Here is a 14,686-nt window from a genome sequence, read left to right on the forward strand (position 1 = left end):
GAAAGGAGCTTCATCATGACATATTTTTCTCAAAAACTCTGAAAACAGGGGGAATGAGACACATAAATCAAAGGGCAACAGAAAATCAAAGTTGTGGAGGAGTTCAGCTTTGGAAAAAACATGTAATTAAAAACGGAGGGAAAAAGAAAATGCATAAAATACTGAAACATAAGTAAGATTTGAGATGCAAACACCAGGGAAGGAAAGAACATGGGACAAGTTTGCCTTTAGTTTTTTTTTTTTTTTTTTTTTTTTTTTTTGCGGTATGCGGGCCTCTCACTGCCGTGGCCTCTCCCCTTGCAGAGCACAGCCCCGGGACGCGCAGGCTCAGCGGGCACGGCCCACGGGCCCAGCCGCTCAGCGGCACGTGGGATCCTCCCGGACTGGGGCACGAACCCATGTCCCCTGCATCGGCAGGCGGACTCCCAACCACTGCGCCACCAAGGAAGCCCTGTTTTGCTTTTTAAGTTGGTATTAGAGGTCACGCTTAATGAGATTTTGGGCTGGGAAAAAAAAAAAGTTTACTGCCATTTCAAGCAAAAGAGAGCCCGTGCTAGGGATGATATTTCCTGCAACCATGGCATCATTTGCTGATGTTCTGAAACTCAGGGTGTTCTGGAGCCCTGCGCTGTTACTGTTGAAGCCAACAGGAGAGCAGGTGCTTGAGTTACACAGAGTCTGCAAGTTAGGGGACCATGGCTAATTCCTTCCTTAATACACTTGTCTTGTGTATACTTGTTTTTTGTTTTTAATAAGATTTTTTGACCTAGGAAGGGTCTTTAGACAATTAATATAGAGGAAGATAAAGGAAAGTAGAAGAGAGAAGAAGCAGATAGTTTTTAATGATAACAGAAGTACATCAGTGAGTTCTTTATTTTGGTAAAACAATTATTTGGATGATAAGAATAACAATAAAATTTTTTATTGTTTTAACTTGTCATGTGTCATCAGGCCTCAGTATAACCAGCCACTGCATTGTTTACATGTATCATGATGTATTTAACATAAGCCAAATTTAATTTAATTAATCAATAGATTCAATGACGATGATGATATCCTTTTTAAATAATGTCTATGATGAACATTTTAATGCCTGAAAGTAAAATTGCTGGAGCAAAGAGTGCAGAGTTGTTACTGATATGGGAAAAGGGAAGATGTCAACAATAAAGTTTAGAAATAACTTAGCAAGGCAATGTTATAAAGAAGGAAACTCTTTATTTCCTGTTTAGAGAAAATTAAGATGAAGGAACACAAAGATGAATTTGCATAAATAATGGTAAAGCTACATGTAGATGTAAAATGTGGAATAAGTCAGTAATACAAACATTTTAAATTGGATTGAGCTTTTTGGAAACACTCAATAATTTTCTAGAAGCTCTCTGTGAGAAGGTTTTGGTAAGTGCTAAGAAGAATTTCTTCCAAGTGGCTCTGAAATGCTAAAGGTTCTATAAGATGCTTTGTTTGTCTAAGATTTAGGTTATGTTACAGCTAATTATAAAATGGACCATGTCAGTATCACAAGTGGAATTCATCTAAATGATTATCTAGTGGGAGAAACAAAATAGCCAACTGCTTCTTACTAGTGTGTAGTCGCAACCCGACCTTTGTCGAGTCGCTCCTCGGAAGACCTGGCACCTGAATGCTGCAAGGTGGCCTGCAGCTCCATCCTGGCTCTGCCCCTCTCTGGGACAGCCATCCTGGGTTTTGTTTCTATAAATCATATTCTACTTGCAAATGGATCCGTCATTCCTTCCTCCATCCTTATGAGGAATTTGGTATGTTTTGAATGTGGAATTCTGTTAATATTACCAATGATAAAGAAAACGTTGGGTATGGTATATATATATATATATATATATATATATATATATATATATATATGTATATACACACACACACAGTTTCCCAACTCTACATACATTCCCCACAGACACACACTTGGATGTGGATGATACACCTGCTGTTGAGTAGGGACTCACCAGGCATGAGAAGCTCCTTTGGGTGAACTTACTGGGTCTTCATACTATCCTGAATTTTCCCAGCCGCTTAGATCATCTTTCCGTGATAACAACTCTGCCCACTTTCCAAGTACAAAATCTTATCCAAACAACTCTAACATTTTCCTAGGTATTTCATCTGACATTGGTAAAGGGAAGGGCAGTTTCACAGGAACACCACCAGGTCCCGCTTTTAGACATAGCTGGGGTTTATTCCTTAAAGCAGTATACACACTTTGATTTGGTTATGAGTTTTTAAAGGATAACTGTTAACCATATGACTACATAGATCTAAGCATATTAAATGAAATATGACATATCATCTTAAATATATAGCTGACATTACAAGAAAGGAAGGAAAATCCACAGACTCTCAAAATAAAGAAGCTGACAATCTACATGGTAAGTGAGTACTGATACTTTAACAGTCATCAGGGCATTTGCTTGTCCGTGTAACCCAGCAATGTATGTTTCTAACGCCTACGAAGTGAAGAAAACAAGGTGAGGAGATGAAGCTAAGATAGTGACTTAAAACTGGGCCTGAGTTTACCTTTAGCATAAAGGTACATTAGAAAAAACAGTCCATCATCCAATAAGATAAGGGAATGACTGAGGCTTGTCATGGTTTGGACTTTGCCTGGAAATAAAATTGTTCTCTGAAGATTCATAACCGTAATACTACCTTCCCTTGGATTTGGGGCTTGAATTTACATTGCACTGAAGGTCCAGAAAACCCTAAACTGAGAACTTAACATGGAAATCCATCTCAGATTTTAACAGAACTAAGAAATACAGATGCCCCCCTCTCAAGAAGTTCAGATAATGGAATGATCAGACATAAATTCTAAAATAATTATGTTTAAAATAATGAAGGAAAGAAAATTAAGATAGTCTCAAAACTTGAGAGAGGAATGCAGTATTAAAAATTAAATGTATTTGAAAAGGAACCAAAGAAAACTTCTATGAATAAAAAAATTTGTCATTAAATTTAAACACTTAATGGGTGAGTTAAACAGCACATTAGACACAGATGAAAGGAAAATTCAAATACCGAGAGAGAGATTTTTATGGAGGCACAATGGTCAGAGAAACATCAAAAACAGCTTAAAAGAAGAACAAGTTAGGGTACTTGCCCTACCAAATAACAAGATCTATTTAATAAAGCAATATTTTATAGCAATTGGAGTAGAATACTGTTGGTGCAGGGATAAACATAGTGTAATGGAGAAAAAAGCCATAATACTCAGAAACAGACTCACAATACATGCAAACCTGATATATGACATGGTAAATCAGCTGGATAAGGATGCATATTTCTGGGACAACTGGTTACACACATGAAGAAAACAATGAAGTATATCCCTACCTTATACTGTACACAGACATCAATTTCAGCTTCTCTTGCTCAACCCTCCCCACTGCTCTCTCCTCCTTCTCCTTTTAGGAAAGGAAATTTTAAAAATAATTTGGTTTATCCTGATACTTTATTTATATCTTTTTAATATATAAATAAATAATATTTAATATAAGCAGACTTTAATTATATATGCAATATATATGAAATGTCTGTATATAGAGATACACATTGCAGTGTATATCGTGTGTATACGTATTCATACTCCTTTTATGTGTGTTTGTATTCATACCCTTTACGCTTCTCAGATGAACAGTAGCATCCTACACACTTTTTTTCTATCTTGCGTTTTTCACCTATGGTTATAACACTCTATAGACCTATTCCTCATTCCAACAGTTACATAATACTACACCATGAGAATATGTATTGTACAACCTAGTGATGTTGCTTTTCATTTTCTGCCTTAGAAAAACTCTCAGGTGCACATGAATGTCTACTGTCTACAAAAAAAATTAGAGAAACTCAAATGGCTGCCGACGAAGGAAAAAGGAAATCATGGTTTATTCAAATAAAAGAATATTATGCTGTGCTGACAGGCTCACTAGTGTGTAACCTTAGATGACTTACTTAAACTAAGTGCTGATTTCTTTAATGGTTAAGCAATGGTGATATTACAAAGAAGCTGATAAGCATTAAATAGAATAACATGAGGGAAATGTTTAGTACTATATCCGTCACAGATGAAGTTTGCTCATTATTGGTGCTGTTTAGCAAAGGGACATGATGGAGGCTGGAAGAAGGCAATGCATATTACCAATGGAAAACAGTTGGTGAAACTGGTGCCTCTACTATCTGGTAAGGGAGGTATGTGACAATGGATTCCAGCTCTCAGGGAGGAGGCTGGACAATGGGGTGCCAGCAGCATGTGTGGTTACTATCAGCTGCATTAAACAGGTTATCACAAGAAAGAGATGAATTCCCAAAAGAACTGGTCAATTTGAAACCAGGGGTGAACGGGAATGAATAGATACCAGGAAAGCAAGGTTTGCAGGGGTAAAAGGGAAAGTTGCTCTCTGTGCCCAGGGTAAAAGATAAAACTGAAGAGGCCTTGAGCAAGAGGGTCTATTAGAACTTAGACTTGCAGCAAGAATACAATCAAGGGCACGACTTCCACATCCTTTCGTTAAAAAACTTGAAGGTCTTAAGGTGTTTCAGAGTGTAGACGCTATTAGGCTTCGATACCCAGTAAATCTGATCACTTGGACAAAACGTTCCAGAGGGGGGAAAAAAAAGATTCACGTGTGGTTCTGAAGGATAGGTTCATGGTTCCCACAGTTAGGTAGAGAATGACAGCAACATGTAAAGGAAAGAGAACAGTAAATCATTAAATGTGTCTAGAGAAGAACTATGGGTGTAGCTATGATGTGGAGCCATTGGAATCAAAGTATCACATAACAAGTCCATTGTATTTTAAGGAAGTTTAAGTCCAAAGAAATCCTAAGTCTGACCTTAAAAACTGTGATTTAGTCAAGACATAAAATAGCCCACGATCTCCCACCATTCTTTGGATGGGAACACCTCTGAGAAAGCAGTTTAGCTCCAAGGAGAACAGATTCTCCTACGCCGTTTTCAGAGATGGCCAGGGAGGAACTGAGATGGAAAAAACTCCCCGAGGGTGGATGTTGAGCTCCATGAGCTAAACTAGGTGGAGCTATTGGGTTGGCTCCTTTCAGGAGGGAGTGAGTGCTTTATGCCCTTTTGGTCCCGATAGTGTTGGGTGGGACCGTGTGATAGGTGAGTGGTGAGCAGATGGGACATTGCAAGGCACTTGGGGGCCAGAGCATTGAAGTGCAGATGAAACACATTGCTGGACTCTGCCAATTGAGAAGGTTGTCGCTTCATCACCCAGAGTCCCAGAGCTAGGAGACCTGGAGCAGAGTCCCCAAGCGTACTGTGAGCAAGAAATGAAATGTCATTGTTTTAAAGCAGGAAAAAGAAGTGCAGGGTGTTTACCACCACACAATAACCTGGTCTGATGTGATTAATCAGTAAGAACACAGTACAGTAAACAGACATTATAATAATGAAAACGTTAATGAGTAATAATGCTAATATATTACTAATGGTAGTCTCTTATCTTATATCACTAAAAGTTTACATAGAATGGATAATGGACATTTATGTTATGCTTATTTAACAGGTCTCCTCTGTTTAATTGCATCATTTTTGCCTCTTAAGATTTCCTGTTTCCTCATCGAGCCTTATCTTTTCTCCTTCTACCTAAATATCAACAATCATTTAACTGGTTGTTGTTCCATTTCTCATCCTCATTTTATATTAATCCCTATACTTCCTTGAACAAGGGTAGAACTTTCTTGGTGTTATCCCCACTTTTGTGCTTTTCCTTAAACAAGGGGAGAGTCCACTTTGTATATACTCAGCACCAACAGAGCGCATGGGCAAATTCCCTCTGTCCCTGCTCTCTGAGCACTGGGTGAGGACTGAATCCTTTTCCCAGATGGAGACAGGGGTGTTGGTTATGGTGCTCAACTCAAAGGGCCCCCTCTTCAGCGGTCAGATATAAAACAGTGTGTGTTCCGTGGGGGTAAGACTCTCCAAACCCCTGCCTGATTCTCTGACACACTGGAGAGAATGGCTGATTCTCTGAACATCTCACCCAACACAGCAATTCCAGGTGGCCCTCCCCTCCTCTTTCCTCCCTCATGGACTCCAGACTCCCTCTAGGATGTCACTTTTTATCATTAGTCCCTTGCCGTAGGGAAGACCTGTCATATTTAACACTTTGGAGAAAGGAAGTAAGGAAAAAACACAATATTATGGGTTTAATTGTGTTGCCCTGCAACAGATATGCTGGAATCTTAACACGCAGTACCTCAGGATGTGGACTTATTTAAAGATAGGGTATTTACAGAGGTAATAAAGTTACAATGAGGTCATTAGGGTTGGCCCTAATCTAAAATGGCTGGCGTCCTTAGAAACAGGAGAAAATGTTGGTGGAGACAGACATGCATAGAGAGAAGATGATGTGAGGAGACACAGGAAGTCTGGAACAGATTCTCTCCTCCCAGCCCTCAGAACTAAGCAGCTCTGCCAAAACCTTGATCTTGGACTTCTAGCCTCCAGAACCACCAGACAATGAATTTCTGTTTTTCAAGCCATTAGGGCTGAGGTACTTTGCTGTGGCAGCCCTATAAAACTAATATCCACATGTTTAGAAATTTCATATTATTATTAAAACTAATAATTAAAGCAGTTATGTCAACCTAGATTTTAAGCATATGATGCTTCTCAGGAACCGGGATTTAGTGATGATTTCCATGGTTCCTCCCAAAATTTGGATGATGGCTTTTCCTCCAGAATCTATGCTCTGATCTTCTGATCATCCAGTTATTTGTGGCAGGACACCTGCCATCCTGTGGACTCTCAGGGTGACCACTCTTAGACTGTCTCAGTGATTTCTCTTATTTTAGGTGGAAATTACATCAAAATGCAACATTTTATTTTTGACGTTAAAAATGGCAGCTCTCTGCAGCCCACCCCAGGAAGCTACAGATTCCACAGAGGAATCTTAGAGGAAAAAAATGAAAAATCAGACATCTATACACCTTTAGTCTAAGGAAGCAGGAAAGCTTAGTCTGGAGAAGTGAAAGTTCGGGAGAGACTAGACACATTTCCTAGCTGTTGACCATAACTAATGAGGATAAAGCAAATAATTCCTGAATAGAGCAAAAAATAGGAAACAGGTTTTCTCCAAACATTGTCACCAACTCTGTTGCTTCCCAGTCTCAGCTCTGACACTGCTTCCTCCATTAAATCACAGAATCTCAAGAGCTCTCTGTTTCCTTACATATTAAATAATGGCAATCATGGACAGTAAAGTAAGATATTTTACTTACAATTCTACAAGTGTAATTGATTCTATAATTAAAATATATAAATTTTACAAAAATGTAAAGGGCTTTAAGTATTGACAAAATGTAGTATCAATGAATAAACCTTTTTTGTCCAATTACTTTAAAACTTTCAAACATGAACATTCTAAGGTAAGTAAAGGCTCCCTAACTTAGTTTAAATTAAGAAAATGTACTGTCTACGTCAAATGGCATAAACCACCCAATAGTATAATAAAATAATAATCATATAAATCGTTGCATACTGACATAAGATTTAGGTGTCACTTTCACTTCCTTGCTCCCCCCAAAAAAGCACATAATCACACACTCATTTATACACATACATGTACTCACACACAGGCACTCTTATGTACTGTGTACATTTCCTGCCCAGTTTTCCAAAGGTGAAAGTCAAATGAATACTGCTTCCCTCATGTTATTCTTGTAGAAACTCAGACACAGAGAGATTAGGTGATTTGCTTAAACTTATTTAGCACAGAAAATAAATTGTGGAGACAAGAAACAAATCAGAATTCCCTGGCTCACATTCCCAATGCTCAATAGTAGACTTTAATGTCTCTAGCTATCATTCTTGCATGAAACATATCAAATAAATATGAGGATGAGGTCACCTTTGATTGTGCAAAATAGTTTTACTCTATTTCTTAAAAAAAAAAAAAATAGGGAGGGAGAAAGGATCCCTGAGAAGATGTCATCGGCAGATGTTGTCAGGCTGTGTCTCTACCACTTTTTCTGTGAAGGCTGCCCTAATAGAGGTTCACTGCTTGACAGCGAAATGCCTCTTACTGTGTAGGACTGAAAGAAGATAACTGGCCGACTGTACACTATGTCAATGGCAAGAAAAACTGTGTCTCTTTCACCTCCAAAGCCTGAAAGCCCTTTGAATACTTGAGCCAGGATCTCCTAAGAGGAATCTATTTTCCATGTAATGGTGTGAATCTCCCACATGGAAACTAAATATTCATGACTTCATGAAAGAGCTAAGCTTCTGGAGGGAAAAAAAATAGATTCTAAGTCCGTTTTATACATTTTGGACAAGCTAGTATTTGACATACTCTATGTGTCCTGAATAGTATTATAATTTCAAATAAATCTCTACCGACATCATTTCAGTAGTGTCAGATCCTTAAAAACCATCTGATAGGTGAAGTGCCCTTTTTGCGGATTAACCAAATAGACACATGAGGAAGGATGTAGAGAAGGGGAGAAAAAGCAAGCCAAGAGGAGGCTCCCTCTCATGTTCTGAGCTGGGATTGTCCCTTATCTCAGAGCTGCTTTTCTTTTTAAGCATCTTAGAAAGTCCTCCGAAACTTCTTTATGGCTCAATGCCTGGGGCATTTCACAACACAGTCAGTACATAGTAGAAAGAGTTATTCTTCCTCTCTTTCTCTATCTGGGGAAAATGTTAAGCAAAGCGGATTACACAGGGGTGTGTCCTATACAAACTGAGCCAGGTAGGGAAACCAGGTGTGGCTAAGGCATGTGGTCACAATGATGCCAGCAAATGGCCTTATAAAACTGAATAAAGCTGTCCAAACCTCATTAGGATGTTCTTTCTATGCAGAGAACCATACCCGTTCCTCTGTAACCTCTCCCTTCACTACCCCACCCCCAGGAACTAGCTTCCTACTCACTCCAAACATACTCACTGATTTTGCTGAATAACATACAAAAACCACTTGAATGCAAAATTTCAACCTGAATGGTTAGTTAATGAATATATAATTCTTTAATTCTATTTCTAAAAATAACATCAAAATAGCTAAGAAAAAGTACATTTTTACTTTTAAGTACAACCTCAAAAGTTTAGAGATGGGGTAAGCCATCAAACCTAAAAAGCTATTCTTTGCTAATTCAGCTGAGCCCTCAGAAATCTCTCAGTCAAATAAATTTGCATTCTTCTAATATTCCTGTTTTATGTCCAGTTGTTCTTAAAAAGGAGTGGATTCAATATTTCTTGGTTTCAAATAAAATATTTCATGTACTAGAAACTAGTCAATGATGATTGTGAACAAAAGCCAGTCCTTACTTTTAAATTAGAATATAGTAAGGGAGAGACACAAGGAAACAGTACAGAGCAAGGAGTGTATATGGGAAGCAAGAGGAGGCTATTTCCCTCCAGGCTCCAGGCTTGAACTCTGAAGTTTTGCCAGTGTGATAGGAAGGATAGAAATTTGGGCACCCTGCCCACATACTGGTACTGAGAGTCCAGCTCTATTCTAGACCTAGAGAGTCTGCCTGCAGATAACTGAAATTCTCTCCACCACTGCAGCAGCTCTCACACTATACCTCCTGTACCTCCTATACATTTGGCCTTTCTATACCTCCCAGGTAAAGGCTTCCTTGCCATTCCGTCTAGTCCTGACTACTTTCTTAATAGTCTCCTCCTCAATCTTCCAGATTAGCCAATATACCCTCCAAAATTCTTAGCTCTCCAACCCAGGATTGCATTTTGAAATTTTCTCAAATTCAGGGGGCACGCATCTGAACCCCAAACATCCAAGTTAAGAGTGACCCAGTAGAGACTCTGGGGAGGCAAGATGGCAGTGTGTGAGCAAGGGTGAAAATGGGAGGGGTGTCACCCATTCTAGGCTGCAATTCCCTTTACTCTATGAGAATTAGAATACCATCTTCATATTGACTCCAGGAGAGTAGTTTCCCATAAATCACCCTTATCAGATCAATGTGATATCACTGCAACCTGCCCCATCGCGAACTACACAGCTTTCTTCCAGGAACATAGTGACTCCAACATCCTTTGCCTCAGAAGACTCCAATCGCTAGCACAGCCACTGTGGACCCCCTGCAGATTTCACTCCACAGGAATTTGCATGCGAAGACACCGACCTCCTGAGTGTCTCCCTGTTCCCTCCCTCCCTCCTGCCTCTGCCAGGGCTGGGACCTCAGCAGCAGCCATCCCTGGCCGGTGGTGTTGTGCTAGTGCAAGAAACCAGCCTAGACCTCTGCAGCTGCCCCATCTATGTATGCACATTTGGGGCTAGCCTCTCCAGCTGTGCACCTGCACACCACTGGCCTGACACCTGTCATGGGCCTCCATGTATATGCGGGAAGACTACGGAGCTACAGGAGTGCACAACCACTGCCGGGGCTCTTGGGCTGCTTATGGGCCTGGGTCTGGCCCTGTCTCCTATCACCAGCTGGCACCCAGGGGCTCACTTACAGCTAGTTCCTTTAGCTGTGCACCTGCACACCCTTGGCTTGACTCTTGACACCAGCCTCCAATGCCACGTGCCCTTGGTGAGACACAGCATCCAACAGCCAAGGTTCCTGTAGCTGACAGTGTGCTCACAGTAGGCACTTACCATTGCTATTGGGAATCATAGTATATTACAGAAAATCATCAATTTACAAAGGAAGAGAGTAAGAGAGGAAGAAAGGAGAAAATAAACTACAAAACATCCAGAAAACAATTAGCAAGATGACAATAGAAATTCCCTACCTATAAATAATTACTTTAAATGTATACAGATTAAATTCTCCAATAAAAGGGCACAGAATAGCTTAATGCATAAAAAAACAAGACTCAACTATATGCTGCCTGTAAGAGACTCACTTTAGCTTTAAGAAAACCATAATTCAAAAAGACACATGCACCCTAATGTTCACTGCAGCACTATTTACACTAGCCAGGACATGGAAGCAACCTAAATGTCCATCAACAGATGAATGGATAAAGAAGATGTGGTACATATATACAGTGGAATATTACTCAGACATAAAAAAGAATGAAATTGGATCATTTGTAGAGATGTGGATGGACCTAGAGTCTGTCATACAGAGTGAAGTAAGTTAGAAAGAGAAAGACAAATATCATACACTAACACATATATATGTGGAATCTAGAAAAATGGTACAGATGAACCTATTTGCAGGGCAGGAATAGAGATACAGACATAGAGAATGGATGTGTGGACATGGGCTGGGGAAGGGGGGGTGGGGGTGGGATGAGCTGGGAGATTGAGATTGACATATACACACTACCATGTGTAAAACAGATAGCTAGTGGAGACGTGCTGTATAGTGTAGGTAGCTCAGCTTGGTGATCTGTGGTGACTTAGATGGGTGGGATGTGGGGGAGTGGGAGGCAGGTTCAAGAGAGAGGAGATATATGTATACATATAGCTAATTCACTTCTTTGTACAGCAGAAACTAACACAACATTGCAAAGCAACTATACCCCAATAAAAAATAAATAAAAATAAATAACAGCAGAAAACAAAAGTGAAGGAATAGAAAAATATTTTCCTTGCAACTGGAAACCAAAAGAGAGCAAGGATAGCCATACTTGCATTATATCAAATAGATTTTAAGTCAAATATTATAACCCAAGACAAAGAGAGACTAATAGACAATACTCCCTTGAGACTTCAATATTCCACTTTTAACAGTGGATAGATCATCCTGAAAGTAAGTCAGTAAGGAAATATTGGACTTGAACTATACTTTAGACAAAATGGACCTAACAGACACAGGCACAACATTCTGTCCAATAGTTAGTAGCAGAATACACATTCTTCTCAAGCACACATGAAACATTCTCCAGGCTACATTATATGTTAGGCCACAAAGCAAGTCTTAGTAAATTTAAAATAATTGAAGTCATACCAAGAATCTTTTCTAACCACAGTGGTATGAAACTAGAAATCAATAACATGAGGAAATCTAAAAAATTCACAAATATGTAAAAATATTAATTGTATCCAAATAAATCAATAAATTTAATGCAAAGGCAAAGATATAATTTTTTCCGGGTAAAGTTCAGATAGGCTCATGGCCCACTATAAAAGATTTGGGCTCCCTAAATTTGGGGTCTCTCTCCTATAAAACAGCTCACTGTGTGTGCAGGCATCCCCTGCCTTCTTTGCATCATCCACTGGGAACTGTGGCCCAGTGAACCTGCACAAAAATGATGACATTCTCGCTACTTCTAAGGCTGCAACAAATAAGCTATTCTTTGTCCATTACCCAGTAGTCTAATGTCTCTGTCAGCATCTGTATAACTGTGGCAAACTCATTTGTTAACTCACAATTAGGTTACCCATATCGGAGAAAATAAGATTGAATTCCTACCTTAAAACACATGTCAGAATCGATTTTAGGTTGATTAAAAGCTTAAATGCAAAAGCCACATAATAAAAACCATAAGAAGACATTATAGGAGAATCTTTAGGGCCTCAAAGTCAAGAAAAATTTATGTCATAAAAAATACAAACTGTAATAAAAATTGATGAATTTAAATCATTTAATATTGAGAACTTCTGTTTATAAAAAGGCCCCAATGAAATTGAAAAGGCAAGTCATAAACTGGGAAAGGATGTTGCTAAAACAGATAACTGACAAAGGATTAGTATTGAGAATAAGTAAATAACTTCCAAAATTATCAATAAGATAAAAACAAACAAACCAGTTTTTATAGAAAGAAAAACAAAGCTATGAAAAGACATTTCACAGAAAATATATGAAAAGCTCATATGGAAAAATGCTCAATCTTATTTAGAATCAGGGAAACACAAATTATAACTAAAATGACATACCTTTCCCTAACCATTGAATTGTGAAATATCTTCTTAAAAATCAATTTATATCAAACATTAACTAGGATGTGGAATAGCAGAAACTTTCCTTTGCTGTTGGTGGGAGAGTAAATTGGTACAACTTTTTTTTTTTAACATCTTTGTTGGAGTAAAATTGCTTTACAATGGTGTGTTAGTTTCTGTTTTATAACAAAGTGAATCAGCTATATGCACACATATGTCCCCATATCAGCTCCCTCTTGCGTCTCCCTCCCACCCTCCCTATCCCACCCCTCTAGGTGGTCACAAAGCACCGAGCTCATCTCCCTGTGCTATGCGGCTGCTTCCCACTAGCTATCTATTCCACATTTGGTAGTGTATATATGTCCATGCCACTTTCTCACTTCATCCCAGCTTACCCCTCCCTCTCCCTGTGTCCTCAAGTCCATTCTCTAAGTCTGTGTCTTTATTCCTGTCCTGCCCCTAGGTTCTTCAGAACCTTTTTTTTTTCTTTTTTTTTAGATTCCATATATATGTGTTAGCATGTGGTATTTGTTTTTCTCTTTCTGACTTATTTCACTCTGTATGACAGTCTCTAGGTCCATCCACCTCACTACAAATAACTCAGTTTCATTTCTTTTTATGGCTGAGTAATATTCCACTGTATATATGTGCCACATCTTCTTTATCCATTCATCTGTCAAGGGACACTTAGGTTGCTTCCATGTACTGGCTATTGTAAATAGAGCTGCAGTGAACATTGTGGTACATGACCCTTTCTGAATTATGGTTTTCTCAGGGTATACGCCCAGTAGTGGGATTCCTGGGTCGTACAGCAGTTCTATTTTTAGATTTTTAAGGAACTTCCATACTGTTCTCCATAGTGGCTGTATCAATTTACATTCCCACCAACAGTGCAAGAGGGTTCCCTTTTCTCCACACCCTCTCCAGCATTTATTGTTTGTGGATTTTCTGATGATGGCCATTCTGACTGGCGTGAGGTGATACCTCATTGTAGTTTTGATTTGCATTTCTCTAATGACTAGTGATGCTGAGCATTCTTTCATTTGTTTGTTGTCAATCTGTATATCTTCTTTGGAGAAGTGTCTATTTAGGTCTTCTGCCCATTAAAGACCTAAATGTAAGGCCAGACACTATAAAACTCTTAGAGGAAAACATAGGCAGAGCACTCTATGACATAAATCACAGCAAGCTCCTTTTTGACCCACCTCCTAGAGAAATGGAAATAAAAACAAAAATAAACAAATGGGACCTAATGAAACTTAAAAGCTTTTGCACAGCAAAGGAAACCATAAAGAAGACAAAAAGGCAACCCTCAGAATCAGAGAAAATATTTGCAAATGAAGCAACTGACAATGGATTAACCTCCAAAATTTACAAGCAGCTCATGCAACTCAATATCAAAAAAACAATCCAATCAAAAACAGAAATATAGATCAATGGAACAAGATAGAAAGGCCAGAGATAAACCCATGCACATATGGTTACCTTATCTTTGTTAAAGAAGGCAAGAATATACAGTGGAGAAAAGACAGCCTCTTCAATAAGTGGTGCTGGGAAAACTGGACAGCTGCATGTAAAAGAATGAAATTAGAACACTGCCTAACACCATACACAAAAATAAACTCAAAATGGTGCAACATTTTTTGAAAAACTCAGGCATGACCATTTAAAAACTGAACACGTGCATACCTTTTAATCCCCCAAGTCCAATCCTAAGTCTATAGCTAGAAGAAACAGCTGAATCAAGACACATTTAAAAGAATGCCCATAGCAACATTGTTCGTAATGGTAAATACTGGAACCGACCCAAATAACCTAAGTAATAACAATGGCCAAGTA

This window comes from Lipotes vexillifer, unplaced genomic scaffold (assembly GCF_000442215.2).
Source record: "Lipotes vexillifer unplaced genomic scaffold, Lipotes_vexillifer_v1.1 scaffold777, whole genome shotgun sequence".
In the NCBI taxonomy this organism is placed as follows: domain Eukaryota; kingdom Metazoa; phylum Chordata; class Mammalia; order Artiodactyla; family Lipotidae; genus Lipotes; species Lipotes vexillifer.